The sequence below is a fragment of the Musa acuminata genome, chromosome BXJ1-1, assembly GCF_036884655.1.
Source record: "Musa acuminata AAA Group cultivar baxijiao chromosome BXJ1-1, Cavendish_Baxijiao_AAA, whole genome shotgun sequence".
In the NCBI taxonomy this organism is placed as follows: Eukaryota; Viridiplantae; Streptophyta; class Magnoliopsida; order Zingiberales; family Musaceae; genus Musa; species Musa acuminata.
The window spans coordinates 14,063,834-14,084,832 of record NC_088327.1 but is presented as its reverse complement, the minus strand read 5'-3'; the positions used below and the strand labels follow the sequence as shown (position 1 = coordinate 14,084,832).

At 44.8% G+C, this 20,999-nt stretch overlaps 1 pseudogene; it reads right to left on the bottom strand.

Moving 5' to 3' along the window:
• Positions 1-345: 345 nt before the first annotated feature.
• Positions 346-11,738, bottom strand: LOC103974525 (malate dehydrogenase [NADP], chloroplastic-like; annotated as a pseudogene).
• Positions 11,739-20,999: the final 9,261 nt, after the last annotated feature.

The following is a 20,999-nucleotide window of genomic DNA, read 5'->3' as shown; positions in this document are numbered from 1 at the left end:
CATAGGGCAGGTGGCTTGGTGAGAAAGACTCCCGATTTATCCGTACGTCTGACGCCAACAACATATCAAATAGCGAAGCAGCGGGCCCCACAGCGCGTTAGACTTGTGAAATCATGAGTAGCGGGCCACACGTTGGCCCCATTGCTGCCTCCAACCACGGGGCAGGTGGAGTCGTGGCGAACGCACAGGGAGTCCTACGATGAGAACAGAATCATAAGGTAACAAAATCAGCACCAAAGTACATGTTTTAATTCCTGCTATCAAATGATTGCCCAACTTAAGACAAATTTATCTCGATATTTGGAAATCATAGACAACAATTAATCTCTTGATTTCAACTTTGGCTAATAAGAAACTGCCAAGTATTCACAAATCTTATTTAAATGTAGAAAGCGAATTGCCAACATCAAATGTCAGTCTTCTTATGGTACAGAATCTCAGTATCTTAAATAAGATATGGTTGAAGGAAAATATATACTGAAGCTACCATCCTATATATCTAGTGCTACAGAATCTATGATGTAATCCAAATAACGTTGAGAATTAATTACATATAGGTTTAATCTTGACATCTGTTTGTGCCATTGTAGACGAATGCTTGTGGGTGTCACTGTTCTCCGGGATGCATGGTATCCTCCGGAAGGTCACAGTATGCATTGCCCTGGAAGAAGAAAACATTAGTCTGCTGCAGCTTCCACATTTTTTAGTGTGGTATACAACATTATATCTACAAGAATTGTGTGCTTCTTACCTCTCCAGTTAGATGTGCTACACATCTCTTCTCAGCAAGAAGCTCAGCCTCAGTCTGCAGCAAATTGAAGGGGACAAACGTAAGGCAAGGCAGAGAATGATATATTAACCTTTCACGCCCAGTGTATATATAATGAGACCAACCTTCTTAATGCGATCAGGGAGATAGTCGTCGATTATCACATCCTTCACTAACTCATAGTCATAGTCACCATCTCCCTGAGAAATATGAAGATTTTGTTTGAAGGCATTTCCTATATAAAAGCGATACCAGAAATATGTACAAGAACAATTATGTGGAAATATAATACCTTCAATCTACATGGCATGCTGAAAACAATATCCTCTGCTATGCCGTAAGGATTTCCAGTGGTATAAACCTGTAATATACTGCATAGAATGAATTTTAAATGAAATAAATGAATAGACATAATTCTGATCATTGGCAGCTTCGAAGACCACGTTCATTACATAAATATAACAAAACCTTTTAGTTCACTTTTCAAATTGTAAATATCAGACGATCAGCTTAAAGCAAATTTAGAGGAAAAACAAAAGAGCAACATGAGTATGTTGACTATGATGTGATACTTCAACCAACCTAAAGACATGCTTAGTATTACCTGTTGGTCGGTGAGACATCTTCCATCAACCAAGAAAACAAAAGAAGAAAAAGAGGATCTGAGCTGTGTCAAAAATATTTTTCCCTGAGACCACTAGACAGCTAATAGTAAGATTATTTTCTCCATATAATCTGTTATTACTTGTTTCCACATAAAAGGAAAGCAACAAACTGAGAACAAACAGAGTAGAAATCAAACATCAAGGCACCAAAAGAGTAGCATGATCTTTTTGCCTTTTTGTGTGGGAACAACTTCGACCGAATTGATCATGAATGAAGAGTTAGATGGTAATTTTACCCCTGAAAAGAACCAGTCGCCATCTGGAGTGGGAGTGACAAGGGACCTTGCATCAACAGTTGAAACAGCAGTCGATGCAGCAGAAGATCTACCCCATTTTTGTATAAGGACACTTCCACGCTGCAAAATGAAACAACAATGTTCAACACCAACTGATCAAAACTGCCTTATCCAGGCATATTCACAATAGGCATAATTATCACATAATCAGCACATACCTTCTGGACTCTTTCAGTGAACTCTTCCTTTAACCACTTGATATCTGTGATAACTTCAGTTACTGGCATGCCATTGATTTTAGCATTTAAAAAGTCAGGAACCTGGTAGAGTGAAATGCATATATAATGGTTACTTGAGCAAAATCTTTCTTATTTTATATGTTTATCTTTTTTTAACTTTGTAATGATTAGTTTTATCTTATTTAATGAAGCTGTAAGAGACTGCTACTGACAAATAAGTCAATAGTAAACATTAGTTCACAAGGAAGTTTCTTGAATCTTGACCTGGGTCATCGAGTGATTTCCCCAAATGGTCATATTTGACACTTTATCATAAAACACACCAGCTTTGAGGGCCACAAGTTCACAACCAAGAAATGTCTCAGTGCTAATCCATACATGCAGAATACTAGAAAATTCATAAATAGAAGCTTAAGAAAAAAAAAACAAAATAAAGGTGTCAAAAATAACCTGGAATTTAGCTCTATTCTCATCCAACCTAGTTAAGGCATGGAAATTTTTGGCAGATATATTTGGTGCATTCTTCAAACAAATAAGTGCACTGAAAAGAGTGATCTTGGCAGATTAGCATTGGCACTCTATTTGAAATATCAATTAGAAGCTATCCATACTTTGTATTGCATGGGTTACCAACAACTAGGACTTTAACATTGCGTGATGCCACAGCATTGAGTGCATTCCCCTGAATATTGAACTCAAATATCATCGGTGCAAGAAACATCATCCTCCTGAATCTTATGTGTTTATATATCATTTGCATGTACCAAAAGAGAAGCAGAACCTGTTCAGCAAAAATCTGCCCATTAATATCTAGTAAGTCTGCTCGTTCCATTCCAGGGCCTCTGGGCTTTACTCCAATTAAGTGCTCATTCTGCATCCTAAAACACATAGTAGGGATTTATTCCAATGCTTAAACCCCCTCAATAAAGGATATAGGGAGTCCTCTAGTACCATAGCCACTCCTATGCTTCCAACCAGAGAAAGGAAATTGCAAGACGATAATCAAAAGGTACACATTATATTTCATGTAAGAGCTGGCTACCATCGTCTTAAACAAACTAAATAATCATTACCTTCGAGAGCTTGAAATGATCTTTTGGAGCCCAGTAATTTTAAGGCTACGGGTTGATCTGAACCAAAAACTTCACCAGAAGCAAGCTGAAACCCTCAGGCAAAATAGTCAATAACTCAACAAGTTTCTAGGAACTCTCTATATATGTACATATAAAAACATGAATGTACATACACAAGCATTATTAAAATTGACATATTTTGATCTACAAGAGAGGTATTTTAGATTTGACATATTAAAATTGACAAATGAAGTCATGCACAGTGATTTAAAAAGCGCTAGGCGTCAAAAGGCGCCAAGGTCCAAAAACGCCTGAGGCGCTAGGCGCTCGCCCGAGCGAAGCGAGGCGCTAAAATATAAAAATATATAATATAATTAATAAATATAATTATTTAAAATTTTAAATAAAAATATGCTATTAAATTAAGAAAATCTAAGATATAAAATTAACAGTATTAAGAAACCTAGCAATAATTTCAAATAAATAAAAATTAACAGTATTAAAATCAAAATAATATATTATTAATCTATTAATAATATTAAAAATTAATTATTTTAAATAAACTTAATAATATTAACAGTATACAGTATACGTATACTGTTAAAAGGAAGTGTAAAGGGGTGCTGAGCCTGCTGACTGAGAAAAGAGGAAGCGGCAGCGGGAGCAGGAGCGGCGAGCAGCGGGAGGCGCGAGCGGCGACAGCGGCAGTGTTTGCGAGCAGCAACAGCGGGAGCGGGAGCAGGAGCGGTGAGCAGCGGGAGGCGCGAGCGGCGACAGAGGCAGCGTTTGCGAGCAGCGACAATGGCGAGCAACGGGAGCGGGAGCTGGAGTGGCGAGCAACGGGAGGCGCGAGCGGCGACAGAGGCAGCGTTTGTGAGCAGCGACAGCGGCGAGTAGCGGCAGCGGGAGCAGGAGCGACGAGCAGCGGGAGGCGCGAGCGGCAACAGAGGCAGTGTTTGCGAGCAGCAACAATGGCGAGCAGCGACAACGGAAGCGTTTGCGAGCAGCGACAGTGGCGAGCAGCGAGACCGGGACCGGGATCGGGATCGGGAGCGGCTGCGGCAATGGCGAGGGTTAGGGTTGGGTTCTCACTTATATCGATTCTAGTTGGTTCGATTGAACCAACTAACCATTAGAGACCGAACCAGGACCGAACCTGACCTAAAATCCTGGTTCGGTCGCCTTGGTTAACCTAGGCGCTCGCCCGAAGCACCCAGCGCCTGGGCTCGGGCGAGCGCCCAGGCGGCGCCTGTTTGAAGCACGCCGCCTAGGAGATTAGCGAGGCGCTCGGGCCTCGCCCGAGCGCCTAGGCGAGCGCCCGAGCGCCTTTTTAAATCACTGGTCATGCATTATTCAGATGTTCAAAATCTATGCTCAGAGAATTGTGAATAATACTTGAAGATATAAGCAAAATTTTATCAGATTTTAAAATGATATCATCAAAAAGCTACAGACAGGTTCTACATCTTAAGATACAATCTCTACATTTGGTAATAGAAGTTTTTTTTTCTGATGGAAAAAGCAAAAGGGCATTTCAAATCTGAACCAAAAAATAGAATTATCTGCTGGATAATAAAGAATAAAACTGGAACAGAAGAAATGGAAAGAACTTAGAATCAACTATGCTTTTACCAGTGATAACTACAATTATTGGCAAGTGTCCTTTACAGCAATAAGTAAATTACGGAACATCATGAAAATGTTCTAAATGTTAAAATTCTTAGGCACATAAATTCAAATATATGACACGAGGTATTATCCAAATTACCAAATTTTCTGTGTCATTCCAATGAAGAAAATTGTCATGCTTATAAGTTTGTCTATCATCAATATCACTTTTGCCGCTTGTTAGTCTGAGTATTTAGCGCAATATTACTAGTTGTCTTCTTCTTTTAATAAAGCTGGTAAATATCTTTTATCATTAGCAAATTTCTAATACCACCATGAATCTTCAAGGAACACAAACATAGTAGAGATAGCAATAGCAGAACAGATGACGTGACAAGATGAAAATTATAAACCACCATAAACGATGAACAATGAAACCAAATTTGAAGGAAGCTAAAGGATCAGGCCAGAAATCCTTACTTTGAAAAGTAGATGATTAGATATCATTCCAGCTGCACCTGATATTGCAATATTGATCAAACTCTTCCATGACTTTGTCTTCTCATCCTAGAAAAAACATTAAAATATGCACATGAAGTTGTGTGCATCTCATGAAATTGGGCATAACTCATTTTTAGATGACCATCTCAAATAAATTTTCATTTAAGAAATGAGGTGGTTGATTATCCATCAGAGTTCTAAGAAATTTATTTTATAAATCCTATGAATCAGTGTAATAGATCTAAAAAAATATTTCCTGATATAATAAAGAGTAGTTGAGCTTTACCTTCTCCCAAGCCAGAATGGACTGAACTAGTTACATTTCAATCATCACTTTCTAGTTGCCCTTTTCTCTAACTAAAAATTGGTTCTTGATTGTTCTGACGAAAAATTAGACATAAGGATCATGATTGCAAAACGTTAACATACTCTGGAAGAGTATTGGTTTTGGTGCAAAAGAAATGCTATACCATCATACATGTATTGTTTCTGATGGAAGTAAATGATTGTGAACAGTTTCATATGACTTCTAGATAACTTCAGTAGCTTGTGCAACAGATTATCCAATATAGGCACACCAACAATGATCGAGATTACAGTGTATGATCTTTATTGCAGGAGTGCAGTTCCAAAAGGCAGCTAAACAGCTAATAAGACTAGGAGTGGGTAGTGTCAATTGAGATATTACGTTGATCACTAAACGTAATTGCTTCACGATTGACCAGAAATGAAACCAGAAGAACAACTCAAGCATCAAGAAACAAACGACGTACTCTTTTAGACAAACAATTTAGATGGTTAGAAACGGAAGAAAGCATTACCGCCTTCAGGTCATAGGTGGTGCAGAACACCCCGAAACACTCCCGCTTGCTAGATGCATCGGCCGGAGTGGTGGGCAGGACAGGAGCCTGCACTTGGCTGCACAACGACAACAGCTAAATAGTCCAAATTACAAGCAAAAGAACAGAAGACGACAAGAATATCAACAAGCGGGGATGAACAACCGATACAAGAACCTACTTCTGTGCAAAAGAGCAGAGAATTCTGGGAATCTGGCGAGCGCTGCAGGGAACAGAGCGACGCCTATTCTTGAAGGCGATGAGAGATTACTCGGTGGGAGAGCTCGGAACTTCGCGTACGATGGAGAGATATCCGACAAGGCCGTGGCGGAGGAATCGGAGGTGGAGTGATGAGAGGTGGGAAGAGCGGCGAGTGATGGAGGGGAACAGAGGAAGAGATAGAACGGGGAGGGGAGGGAAGGGGGCGAGGGAGGAGAGGGATCGGGCGGTGATAGACTGTTTTGAATTATATAGTCGCTGAGAGGACACACGAAGGACGCGTGGCGGTGGCAGAGAAACTTGTTTGGATTCGATCGGGTTCTCGGGCTATTGGTTTCGATCGGGTCCGGTCCAGATCGACCGGAAATGCTCGTCTGTTTTTGTACTTCGTTGGTGTGAGGGAGACATGCTTCGAGATGCGTGTAAAAGTTATGGACGGGTGGATTTCGTTCTTGTTCTGTGTCGGGAAGGAATCGAACCTTGTATTTGTGTAGGTGAACGAAACGAACTGTTCGTCTGCTTTTATACTTGGTTGTCTCGGCATGGAATCTGGGACGGTGGGAGCGAGACGTACTTTGAGATTCGTGGGAAAGTTACGGACGGCTGGGTTCGTTTCTCTTTGCTGGACCGGAGAGGAACCAAACCTTAAGGTGATAAATAGGAAATAATTGTGAGACTTCAAGTCGTCGGTTGACTAGAGTAATGATTTGGATATCAATATCCTTATAAAGTTATTCAAATTTTAATGTCAGTTTTCATCGTCAATTCAAAAATCGACATAATATACTTTTGAAGATTATTATATCTTATATTAATTATGTGATGATATATAATTAATAAGATATATTATAGATTTTATTGGATTTTGATGAAAGTTAGCAGAGATGATCTTTACGAGAGGAACTCTCATAATTACTCTTCGAAAAATTACGGACACATGACATGAATGTATGATAATTATTGAAAGATTACGATTCTTCTCTTATCATTCTTTATCTCTAGTCCATCGATTTAAATGGTCATATGAATAAATAAAAAAAAGAGAGAAGTAGAATCTAATTATATTGATATCATTATGACTTTCAAATCTAAAGATATGATAAAGTTCTTTCTAGATTACATCGAAAGCTATGTATTGTAAATCTTATGTATTATTATTTAATTTTAATTCTGATATTAAAACTTTTTCATATAACATATAGCATATTATGATTTGATGCTTAGTACCAAATCTCAAAAAGGTTAGATGATCACTTTGATACTCAACTTAATTAGAGGTTCAAACTATTCAAAGTAAAAATGAGAGTTAAAAAAAAGATTTAATCTTAAATCAAATAGTTTAAATAATCAAAATATTAAAAGAAAATTCTTTCGGATTCTACGAATCAGTCTTGATCGACTTGAGATATTTGTTCATATCAGAGAATAACAGTTAAATGCAAAAAAATCATGAAATAATATTCCATTTCTCATCATGCTTCAAATAAGTTTATTTTATCTTATCTAAAATCATCACCTTTCGAGAATACCCAATTTCATCTAAAGTTGATGCTCAACTTCAAGTCAGCTACCGGGAATGGCACACCATGGTAGCCATAAGCATAACACATGCCTCAATTTGGCTAACCTATCGATATAGCAAACACATGTGGAATATAGTTGGACATAGTAACAATTTGTTTATACGTCGATTATAACTGCACTATCAATAATATTCGTGTAAAATACCTCCCACAAATTAATAGAAAAAAAAAATAGAGCAGTGGTTGATGACACTGACTCAAAAGCGCACCCTAATTAGAGTCCAATGTGAAGGAAATTAAGCGGACTGGTGTCACTATATGCTTCGTATGTGGGTTCATGAATGTGAAGGTGGTGAAGGCGCATGAATGATAAGTTGTTACATCCCAATTATTAATAATGAAGCATTACAATATTATGAATTCTGAGTTTCATATGACTTTGTAAAAAGTAATATCAATAATTTAATTTTAAATAATTAAGTATTATTAAGACATCTTGTCAATATAATTTTACTTCGATCATCACTAAGATAACGTATTATGTATTAAGTCTTAGGCCTGATAGTTGAAATTAGAATTGAACCCGTTCAACGATTCCTCGGTTTCGAACCGAATAGAAAATGTCCATGTGAAATCAACAATTTAGGAATCGAAACTAATAGTTTCATAATTTTAAAATATTTTTATTATTTAAAAATAAAATTATATTTTAACTTTTATTAAAAGTAATAAAAATTTTATGGTTCGAACCAAAACCTCCTAAACCAAAATGCCCACGTAGGAGAAATTTACCTCGAAACATATTGAATCCCCGATGCAGGAGAGCATTGGGTTTCGAGGTTTCAGGATTAGGAGTTGGGCAATCTGGAGGGGTCTGCAGGGCATCTTCCGTTGGTCTGTTCGAAGGGGATGGAATGGTTTTAGGTGGTGGGGAACCATGATCGAAACTTTAGATGCAATTCGGGTTCTCCTGGAAAGCATGCGGTGCACGAATGTTCGGAAAGGAAAAGGAGGGAGCAGGGGAAGCGCTCTTAGTCCCACATCGCCAATTATTATAATTCCACGACCCGTTATATGGTGCTGTGGAAGGACCTCGATCGCCGAGCCCGGTATCGCTGGCTTGTGACCCGAGCGTGGGCAATGAAGTGGTGGGATGTTGTGGTCAGTTCGAATGGGTTGGGTGAGGTCGTGCTATACTTGGCTTGCCCGTTCCAAGTCAGGCAGCTGAGCTATGTGGCCCGTACTAAGGTCCGAGCCATCTGGGATTCTAAAGCGGAGAGCACCGCGTCAGGCTGGCTTCACAGAGTAGCGATAACCTCCCGCTCTTGACAGTGGAAGAATAACAGGCCGGTGCACGCCGCACCCGCAAGTCCTATCGGACTAACACTGATCAAACCACTATTTTTTTCCACACCGATTCCTTTTTTTATCTCAGGATAATAAATTAAAAATATTTATCAAATAAATTAGTCTAATTTTTGGTGAGGTCATGCTAGACTTGGCTTGCCCATTCTAAGTCAGGCAACTAAGCTATGTGGCCCGAACAAAGGTCCGAGCCATCTGGGATTCTAAAGTGGAGAGCACCGCGTCAGGCTGGCTTCACAGAGCAGCGATAACCTCCCGCTCTTGACAGTGGAAGGCGCTCTTGACAGTGAAAGGATAACAGGCCGGTGCACGCCACACCCGCAAGTCCTATCGGACTAACACTGATCAAACCACTATTTTTTTTCCACACCGATTCCTTTTTTTATCTCAGGATAATAAATTAAAAATATTTATCAAATAAATTAGTCTAATTTTTGGTGAGGTCATGCTAGACTTGGCTTGCCCGTTCTAAGTCAGGCAACTAAGCTATGTGGCCCGAACAAAGGTCCGAGCCATTTGGGATTCTAAAGCGGAGGGCACCGCGTCAGGCTGGCTTCACAGAGCAGCGATAACCTCCCGCTCTTGACAGTGGAAGGATAACAGGCCGGTGCACGCCACACCCGCAAGTCCTATCGGACTAACACTGATCAAACCACCATTTTTTCCACACCGATTCCTTTTTTTATCTCAGGATAATAAATTAAAAATATTTATCAAATAAATTAGTCTAATTTTTGGTGAGGTCATGCTAGACTTGGCTTGCCCGTTCCAAGTCAGGCAACTAAGCTATGTGGCCCGAACGAAGGTCCGAGCAATCAGGTCGATGCACCTGCAATGCCTATCGGGTTAACACTAACCAGACCACCACTTTTTTCCATACCGATTCCTTTTTTTATCTTAGGAGGATAAATTAAAAATAAAGTTAAGATACATCGAAAATATTTATCAAATAAATTAGTCTAATTTTTGGTGAGGGTCGTGCTAGACTTGGCTTGCCCGTTCTAAGTCAGGCAGCTAAGCTATGTGGCCCGAAGAAGGTCCGAGCCATATGGGATCCAAAAGCGGAGGGTACCACTTTTTTCCACATCGATTCCTTTTTTTTTATCTCAGGAGGATAAATTAAAAATAAAATTAAGATACATAGAAAATATTTATCAAATAAATTAGTCTAATTTTTGGTGAGGGTCGTGCTAGACTTGGCTTGCCCGTTCCAAGTCAGGCAGTTGAGCTATGTGGCCCGAAGAAGGTTCGAGCCATCTGGGATCCAAAAGCGAAGGGCACCGCATCAGATAAATTAAAAATAAAGTTAAGATACATCGAAAATATTTATCAAATAAATTAGTCTAATTTTTGGTGAGGGTCGTGCTAGACTTGGCTTGCCCGTTCTAAGTCAGGCAGCTAAGCTATGTGGCCCGAAGAAGGTCCGAGCCATCTGGGATCCAAAAGCGGAGGGCACCACTTTTTTCCACATCGATTCCTTTTTTTATCTCAGGAGGATAAATTAAAAATAAAATTAAGATACATAGAAAATATTTATCAAATAAATTAGTCTAATTTTTAGTGAGGGTCGTGCTAGACTTGGCTTGCCCGTTCCAAGTCAGGCAGTTGAGCTATGTGGCCCGAAGAAGGTTCGAGCCATCTGGGATCCAAAAGCGAAGGGCACCGTATCAGGCTAGCTTCACATAGCAACGATAACCTCCCACTCTTGAAGGTGGAAGGATAACAAGCCAGTGCATGCCATATCCGCAATGCCTATCGGGCTATCGGTCCCGCAATGCCTATCGGGCTAACACTAACCAGACCACCACTTTTTTCCACATCGATTCCTTTTTTTATCTTAGGAGGATAAATTAAAAATAATATTAAGATACATCGAAAATGTTTATCAAATAAATTAGTCTAATTTTTGGTGAGGTCGTGCTAGACTTGGCTTGCCCGTTCCAAGTCAGGCAGCTAAGCTATGTGGCCCGAAGAAGGTTCGAGCCATCTGGGATCCTAAAGCAGAGGGCACCGCATCAGGCTGGCTTCACAGTGGAAGGATAACAGACAGGTGCACGCCACACCGGTAATGCCTATCGGGCTAACACTGACCAGACCACCACTTTTTTCCACACCGATTCCTTTTTTTATCTCAGGAGGATAAATTAAAAATAATATTAAGATACATCGAAAATGTTTATCAACTAAATTAGTCTAATTTTTGGTGAATGCCAAAGATCATAAAGAGCAAATATGGGATTCGTGTTGTGCCGCTCGAGAGATTTCTCTTTTGTTTAGGTCTGGCCGCAATACAACACACTTTATGGATTCTAACAATACCGGAGAATTGTACTTGTGCTTCTCCTCCTGATAGGGCATAATTTGGTAGCATGCCCCTAGGTGGCCGACTGCAACCATATCAGCACCAACGAAAAGCTTCAGAATCGATGTGGCAGACCACGTTAGTACAATGTCGTCCCGAGAAGAGCATAACGACGTCACTCAAGTATGCCTCTGCCCCATAGAGGCAAGGACAGCTCCGCTCAGGTTCGACGCCGCACAAGACAACTGGTGTTAGCATAAAAGGTATGGGTGTGCCGCTTAGAATAGCGGCGACCATTAAGAGGTTGGTGACAGCCAACCCCTGCGGGAAGGCATAAAAGCTCATCGCCTGGCCAACACGGAGGAGGCTTTTTGGCTCAAACATTCTACTCTCACTCATCTAAGAGAAACTAACTTAAACATCGGAAGGGTCAAGTTGGGAAATTCCCTGCCTGACCTCAACTTGTGTGCAGGAGCCCAATGGCAGAAAAGCTAGCCACCCGTTAAGAAAAAAAAGGTGGCCCTCGGGAGACAAGGTTTCAACTTGACCCAACGCCCGAGTGGAGATGTTGAAGACCCTAAGCATCGAGGACTCCGAGACAAAGGCCTACACCGAACGAGGGATGGCTGACGCTTGAGACCCGAGCGCTAGACTAGGCGACCTTGTGCATCTGGAATCGACCCCAACCGTATTGACTCCCTAGCCACGGCGTAAGGAGACTCTATCATTTTGGGGCTAGAAGAAGGGTTGTGATGTCGCAAGATCAGTCCCAGCCAGGCAACCTAGGCAAGCACTTGGGCAATGAGCACCTCTCGACCCACTCAACTCTTGTGTTCAGAGAACAACTCCCGCCTCCCCCGGGGCAAGAGGTGAATTGCTCTACGGTGACCCCAGGTCGCTATTGGCGGCTGTTCAATGATCCGAGGTTATTACCTCCTAGGATCGCTACCATTCCACCTCCCATCTCCGTTGAGGCATTCCTTAGCCTGAGACACCAGGTCCAAATTTTGTCGGGGATGATGCAAACCATCGTTCCCCTCATTCCTCACCTCGCCCAACTCCTAACGATCCCACAAATGCCACAATGGGAGTCGTTGCCCCCCCGCTCCCACGTAGCCTCCACCCTCTCCTGCACCACCCCTGCCCCCTCGACGGCCCGTGACAACGAATATCGCCTTGTCGCTAGAAGAGCGATCGAAACCAAGGTTGATGCCCATGCATAGCACGTGGAACCTCCAGTGGCCCTGCTTTAGCATCCTCGAGCCCGACACTATCATCCAACTCAATAGACTCTCTTCGGGCCCAGTTACGCTCGGTCAATCGATGCCTAAACAAGGTTCAACGAGAGTTTCATAAGTCCGAAGAAGAGCTTGGCGAGGCCTCTTCAAGAGAATCACCCTTCACATTGGAGATTCAGGACAAGCCTGTCCCTCCTAGCTTTTGCCTCCCGGTGATCGAAGCCTATGACGGCGGCTCTGGCCCGACGGAGCATGTCGCCGCCTTTCGGGCCCAGACAGCCCTATACGTCACCTTGGATGCCCTCATGTGGAGGGTGTTCCCCACCTCGCTTCAAGGACTAGCTCGGATGTGGTACAGTCGACTTAGGCCAGCCTCGATCGCCTCTTTCGACTAGTTGGCCAAAGAGTTCGAGCTCAACTTCTTGGCTAGCGTGCGACCAAAGCTGTATGTGGCCCTACTCCTCGGTCTCAGCCAGAAGGATGACGAGCCACTTTCTCATTTCGTGACTCATTTTGCTACTGAAATCTGGGGGCTACCTGATGCTCATCCCTCTTTGATAATGTAGATGTTCTTGATGGGACTTCGGCCTTCCGGATTCTTCTGGTTGTTGGTCGAGCGACCGCCGATGACTATCCCCGAAATGCTTCAACGTGCTAACTAATACATAGCTACCAAGGCGCTGATGGCGGGAAAGCGCGAGGAGCATAAAAGGCTATGAGCGGAACCGCCCCGAGGGCAAACCTCGGTACCGCCAAGGAGAAGGATCGACCAGCCCGACACTCCACTCCCAAGGCCCCCTCTCCCACCTCTAAATTCCTCCAGGACAAAGATATTCCTACATATCAGGGAGAAGGGACTCTTAAAGGCACCTAACCCAATGAGGGCCCCACGCGAGCTTAGAGATCGCTTATAGTACTGTCGGTTTCATCGCAACCATGAACATGACACCGAGGAGTGCCGCGACTTGAAGAACCAGATCGAGGAGCTCATACGTCGAGGACACTTGGGTCACTACATTAGAGGACCATGAGAATTATCGCCATGCCCTTCGGGTCCAATCGAGAAGAAAATTGATGTGATCAGTGATGACCTGACATCATGTGAGGATAGCATGGTGGGACAAAAGGCTTACGCCAAAGAAGTTATGGAAAAGCGACCAAGGCAACCGCAAGTACCAGAAATCACCTTCCCGGTGGGGGAAACAGAGTACCCCGAACATGATGACGCGTTGGTGATCTTGGCCAGAATCACCATTGCTTGGGTTAAAAGGATCATGGTGGACATCGGGAGCTCCGTCGACGTCCTTTACTTCGGCGCCTTCTGGAAGCTTGGCCTAACCAAGGAAGATCTTACCCCAATGCTATTGGTGCTTATCAGATTTACAGGTGATTCCATTTCATCCCTCGGCACCACCATCCTACCAGTCACCTTGGGGGAAGAACCGAAGACCAAGACGGTCATGGTGACCTTCATGGTGGTGGAACTCCCCTCGGCGTACAACGCCATTCTGGGTCGACCAACCCTCAACAAGCTTAGGGCTGTCATCTTTATGTACCATCGGACAATAAAATTCCCAACCCGAGTCAGGATCGGGGAAGAAAGGAGCGACACTTGGGAATCCCGACAATGTTACCTTGCGACCATCATGTTGCCCAAGAAGCCAAAGCATGAACTTTCCATCCTCGACCCTCAAGACATCACCAAATTGTCGTAGTGCCCTGGGCCGACCGAGCACACTCAAGAGGTCCTGCTACACTGCAACTGACCAGATAGGGTCGTCAAGGTCAGTTCGGAGTACATCGACGACTTGATCATAAAAATCGAGTTCGCCCGAACACACCTGGCAAATCTCGCCGAAACTTTCGAGACATTGTGAAAGTTTGGCATGCGCCTCAACCTTGCCAAGTGCACCTTTGGAGTCAGCTCGGGGAAGTTCCTTAGCTTTATCATCCACAGGTGGGAAATAGATGCAAACTCGGAGAAGGTTCAAGCCATTATCGAAATGCAACCTCCTTGCTTGGTGAAGGAGACACAACGCTTGACCGGGAGGCTCGTCGCCTTGGCCCGATTCCTTTCCCGATCGAGGGACAAATGCCTCCCCTTCTTCTGGATCCTAAAGAATCCAAATGACTTTAAATGGACCTTGGAATGTGAAAAGGCCTTCAAGCAGCTCAAGGAGCACCTGGCTCGGCTACCCTGACTCGCTACGGTCTCCTCGGGTGAGCTGCTCAGTCTCCACCTAGCAGCCTCCGAGCACGCAGTCAGTTCTGTATTGACTCCGGAAGATTTTGGAGTGCAACAACTGGTCTACTACGTGTGCCACGTCCTCGGCGACCCCAAGACGCGATACCAATCGATGGAGAAGCTAGCTTTGGCGCTCGTCCAAATGGCTCGTAAGCTACGATAAATCCTGTCCAAGTTCGATGTATCCGGACGAATGCTCAAATGGTCGATTGAGTTGGGGGAATTTGATATACAATATATCCCGAGGACCACCATCAAAGCTTAGGCTGTCGCTGACTTCATCTTAGAATTAACCCCTCTCAAAGGTGGTACCTATAGACATACCGAGCAACGGTGGGGCCTACATGTGGAGGTTCAGCAAACGCAAAAAGGGGCGGGGCCGGCCTTGATTTGGAAGGTCCCGAAGGCCAATTGTTTAGACATGCACTCCACTTCGGGTTCAAAGCCACCAACAATGAGGCCGTGTACGAAGCACTCCTGTCCAGACTTAAGTTGGCCCTCGAACTCCAAGTCAGAAACATCGAGGTTTTCACCGATTCTCAGTTGGTAGTTGGTTATATCAGCGAAAATTATGAGGCTCAGGATGCTACCATGTCAAAATACCTATCCGAGGCAAAGAAACTCGCTAGTTGCTTCCAACACTTCACTATAACAAGGGTACCATGGGCGTAGAACGCGTAAGCAGATGCCTTGGCAAAACTTGCTTTGGGTGCAAGCACCGAATTACCCCTGGAAGTCGAGCAGCTTCCTTGGGTGGAGGAGATCCTTCGCTACAAAAGAGATGGGGGCATTGCCAACCGATAGAGTGGCCTTTCGATGGCTCTGACGAATACAGGCGTGGTATTGCGAGGTGAACGGACGACTCTATCCAAGGTCGTTCACCCAGCCACTCCTACGCTGCCTGGATCTCGTGGAGGCACAGACAGTTTTAGCCGAGGTCCATGAGGGGATATACGGGGAGCACATTGGCTGTCGAACCTTACCCTTCAATATCCTCTAACAAGGTTATTACTAGCCGACCAAGCGTTGAGATGCCACGGCGTATGTACAACGATGGCAATAATGTCAGAAACATTCCCGAGCACATCATCAACCTGCGGTTCCGCTAACCCCCCTGGACAGCGCATGGCCCTTGGCGCAATGGGGGATGGACCTCCTCGGCCCATTCCCACCAGCCTCAGGATAATGAAAATTCCTCATCATCAGAGTGGATTACTTCATCAAATGGGTGGAGGCTGAGCCGTTGGCATCAATTACCAAGAAGCAAGTAGAAGGATTTGTATGGAAGTACATTATTACCCGCTTCGGCATCCCTAGAGCCATCATCACCGATAATGGCACATAGTTCAATAACGAAAAGCTCAAAAGATTTTGCTCGAGCTACGGGATACAATTGAGGTTTAGCTCGGTGGCCCACCCTCAAACCAACGGCTGGCCAAAGTAACCAATCAGGTGATATTAGAAGGCCTGAAGAGAAGAGTCACAGGAGCTCATGACACCTGGGTTGATGAACTCTCGAGCATACTATGTGCCTCCCGAACAACACCGAAGACCGCCATAGTGTCACGGACAAACTTCTAAACAAGATGTTTGATGTAATGCTTATGTACGTCCGTGTCTTTTGGTATGTTCATACTTTGACTAGCATGTAGAGGGACAACCGAAGGCTTATTAGTCCCATCTTAGTTCGGTCTGTAATAGACCATTTTACCCTTTGTTGTGCAACTGTTCAGAGCTTGTAAAGTTTGTTTGTAATTTGCTTTGTCTATGAAGTGTTTCCGGAGATGTTTGCTTGTGGATCCCGATTGAGGCGTTCTCTCTAACCCGTTCTCTCTTTTGTTGGTCCTAAGGGACAATGGGAGGCTTTGAGGAGGCTGACCTTTGCGGACGGACATGCAAGGGTGCCGCACGACTTAGGCAAAACCAGCTAAGTCCGTGACAGATGGTATCAGAGCGGGACAAGCACTCATAGAAACACTTAGCATGCAAACGTGGGGGACCTAGCGGGGCTGCGTTGAGGGCAGTCAGCACACGTGCGACCGTTTAGGGGGAAAACGAGCATGAAGATGTAGGGAAAAGGAGTCGCTCAGAGGAGCGGGCATCTGAGATTGGCATTCAGATGAATGGCCAACCCTTTGCGCAAGAGGCACCATAAGAACAGATAAGCTTGGAAGAATGCGGAGCGCATAAAGGTTGGGATGGCTAAGTTTGAGCTACGGCTCAACGTTGACAACTATACTTGATGGTGCTCAAGGCAAGCGAGGCGCTTGGTAAAGGATGAGGCCATGCAATGTGGAATGAGTTGCTCAGCGATCGAAAGAGTTGTGCAAAGCTCACGGAGGTGAGGGAAATTGCTAACTCAAAGAATTCGGTACTCATGCATAGGCTTATATGCGGATGATGGAATGTTCGCGGCCATCCCAAGGCAATCGAAACTCAGCGCCATGGAGCATTGAAACTTTCTCTTCGGCATATGAAGGATACGTCCGTAGGAGGCTGAAGTGTGCAACGAGTTCAGCATGTTGCTAGGCCTTGAGTGGTGCAGCGGGGGCTGTATTGACGTGGAGTCACAATCCAGCAAGTGCGTTTGCAGGAGGCAGAGCAATGCACAGTTTGTTCAGCAGATCAGAGTAGTCCAAGGGGATGGTGGTCTCTGAAATGAAGAGAGATGTTGCTCCAATGGGATAGTTATCCAGGAGGGATAAGTCCTGACTCTCTAGAGGGAGGAATATGTGGGACGAACCTCACAAGTTGAGGAGGAGTACCTCAACAAACAACAACTCCACGAAGCTCAATGGACTAAGCAAGCGGTGAGGAGTTGTCGCATGATCTCACTCGAGAGAATGCATTGGTGGATGCATTGCGAGATCAAGTGGGGGAGCGACCCAAAGCAACACAAATGAAGACACACTTGGAGTCGATATGGAGATCGGACTCAAGGAAGGGCTGACCCGTGGAATGGTGGGCACGAGGGCCACCATCGACTCAATGCAAAAACGAGGAGCGGAGCAACTTGGGTGTAACTGGGCGAAGTACCCAAGCCGCATGAAGGGAGCCAGCATAGAAGTTAGAACATGGAGCGGAGGCACATTGCTTTCCTTAGACAGAGGTCAAGGACATGCACTCTTGCAGAGGCAAGAGTAGAATCATGTTGTTCCATGGGTCCTTTATTCTGACGGAGCAGACTCATCTTGCATGGTGCCAAAGACGAAAGGAGTTTCTGGGCACATGCACCTTATGTCGGAGGAGCATTTGATGGAGGAACTAAGGCGACTCAATTTGCTGAGGCGAAATTGAGTTCAGAAGGCCTTAGCACGGGGCAAGAGGACTCAGAGGCAAGTACTCTTGAAGAATATACCACAGTGTTGCCATTCAAGTTGCCATGAAGGAAGCGGTGCGCAGCAGAGATTGTGATGGTAGGGGCAGAGGCCTAGGATCCAAACAATGGTGCACTAATTACAGCGAAGTCGGTGGACTTCGAGAGCTACTAGGCGACGGACTGTCCTAGAGCGGTACTTCATCTAGTTGTGACCCAAGAGTGGGTGGATAAAGGTCGATTGCCAAAGGAGCAAACAAAATCGAAGGTGGAAGAAACCCTGCGATATATTGGCAGAGGCCACACATGGAGGGTTCACAATTCGAGTTCATTCCACAAGGACCAGAATGCAATAGAGATATCACCAGGAGGCGACATGGTGCAGCGGATCGTGGTGGAACAGTTCGTGGTAATACGATACACACGATATAGTCCCGTGAGGGACTAGATCATATGGAGGTATGATCAGGAGCTACTGGAAGCTCCACTTCGGTGAATAATACGACGACAAGAAGGGCTATGGATTCAAGGAGTGAAGGCCATGGTACCACAGAGGCGGGTCTTTCATGCGTGCATCGAATTTTGCATCGGATGAAAACCTTGGGTATCAGCATATGGGGGTTGGGTTCCACCAAGGGAAAAGTTCGAATGCAAGTACCAGTGAGTCCCATGGGAGGGACTTGATCATGCAAAGGTATGATCGAAACAGCTAGAGAGTTGGATTGCTCCAGAGTCCATATTCGCTTAAGGGTGCCCGACAAGTCAGAGGACAAGGTCGAGTAAGCAAACGTTGCTACCAAGGAAGCTAAGGAGAATAGAATCGGTGCAAACCTTATAATGCGATGGCAGAGGCCATGCATGGGAGTTGCAGTCTGTCTTTCCATCGACCAAAGGGGAGCTGCTTGGAGAATACAGAGGTGTTGAAGCAGGGGGTCGAAAGGGGCGAGGAAGCGACGACGAGTCCAGAGGGACTTAGCTACCCAAAATCAAGCATCAGTTAGAATGTAGGTGGACTCAGAGGAATGCCACGGAGACATATCTACTGATCATGAAGAAAAGGAATGCAGATGAGAGGTGACGGATAGTAGGGCCATGGGCATGGCAACGCCATGGTACCGCAGAGGCGGGACTTCCGTGAAAGTCATTGATCCCTTGCTCTCATGGAGGGAGAGCGCTTGGTCGTGAAAGGGGCCGAGGAGGTGGAGCATGCAGAGGCAATCTACAAGTACCGAGATAAGGCTGAAGGGCAGAGGCCGAGGAACTTCATAAGACCGGTGTTAATGAGCTTCTCATCAAGATAGCTGAAAGTGAAGGACTTCGGGTCATGCAAGAGTGCATAACTAAGGAACGAAGCAGACAATACGCGGTGCTATACCTTTGCTACTCAGTGGAGTAGGCGGTAGGGTTGATGGAGAAGATGATATAATCCTAGAGGCGACCAAACCTATGAGAGAATTACTCCAAGTTGGGGTGAAAACTTCCTGCATTCCAGAAGTTCGATGGCATTGAGAAGGTGAATCACAGTAGCTAACTCAACGCAAGGAGTGCAAAAACTTCAAGTGCTTCAGAAGTGTGAGCAAAGAGCAGGCGAAGGCTAGTAACCAGCTCGATGCATGGAGTACAACCTCGAGGAGGCGGGTGAAGTCAAGTAACTTTTGCCTTCTCAATCCTTAAGAGAATGGGTGAAACCGAGTACCCCAATTCTCTTATCTATCTAGCAGAGGAGCTCTGCACAAGTTCAAAGACCCTTCGAAGATAATGGAAGACAATAGTTGTCAAATCCTCACCAACGGTGATCAGTGCTACTGAGAGTAGATTGTCCGCTTCATTTCCCAACGAAATGCCAATCGAAAGCGGAAGTGATGCGAACCTACTTGGATGTGACAACTAAGTGAAATAAGAGTAAATGAGCAAATTTTGTGGAGGAAGGACCCAAAACTTCAGAAGTTTCCGAGATGATACTCGTTAAAGCTCCAACAAGCATCCACCCAATTCAAGCAGCATGAGGCATTTGAGAGACTAGCGCATCAGTCCTCAGAACCCGAGCCATGGTGCTCGGTCACGTCAGTCTTCAATACCCGAGACATAGTGCTAAGTCAAAACAGTCTTCAACACCCGAGTCACGATGCTCGGTCGCATGAATCCTCATGACTCGAGCCATGGTGCTCGGTCATGTCAGTCTTCAGTACCCGAGTGATGGTGCTCGGTCACATCCGTCTCCAATGCCTGAGTCGCGACGCTCGATCGCATAAGTCCTTAAGACCCGAAACATGGTGCTTGGTCACGTCAGTCTTCAGTACCCGAGCTATGGTGCTCGGTCACATCAACCTCCAACACTCGAGTCGTGACACTCGGTCGCATCAGTCCTTAGGACTCGAGCCATGGTGCTCGGTTACGTCAGTCTTCAATACTCGAGCCATGGTACATGGTCACATCGGTCTTCAACGCCCGAGTTATGATGCTCGGTCGCATTAGTCCTCAGGACCCGAGCCATGGTGCTCAGTCACGTCAGTCTTTAGTACCTGAGCAATGGTGCTTAGTTGTATCAGTCTTCAACACCCGAGTCACGACACTTAGTCGCATCAGTCCTCAGGACCCGAGCCATGGTGCTCGGTCACGTCAGTCTTTAGTACCCGAGCCATGGTGCTCGGTCACATTAATCTCTAATGCCTGAGTCGCGACGCTCAATCGCATAAGTCCTCAGGACCCGAGCCATGGTGCTCGGTCATGTTAGTCTTCAATACTCGAGCCATGGTAATCAGTCACATCAGTCTTCAATGCTCGATCATGATGCTCGGTTGCATCAGACCTCAAGACCCGAGCCATGGTGCTCGGTCACATCAGTCTTCAACGCTCGAGTC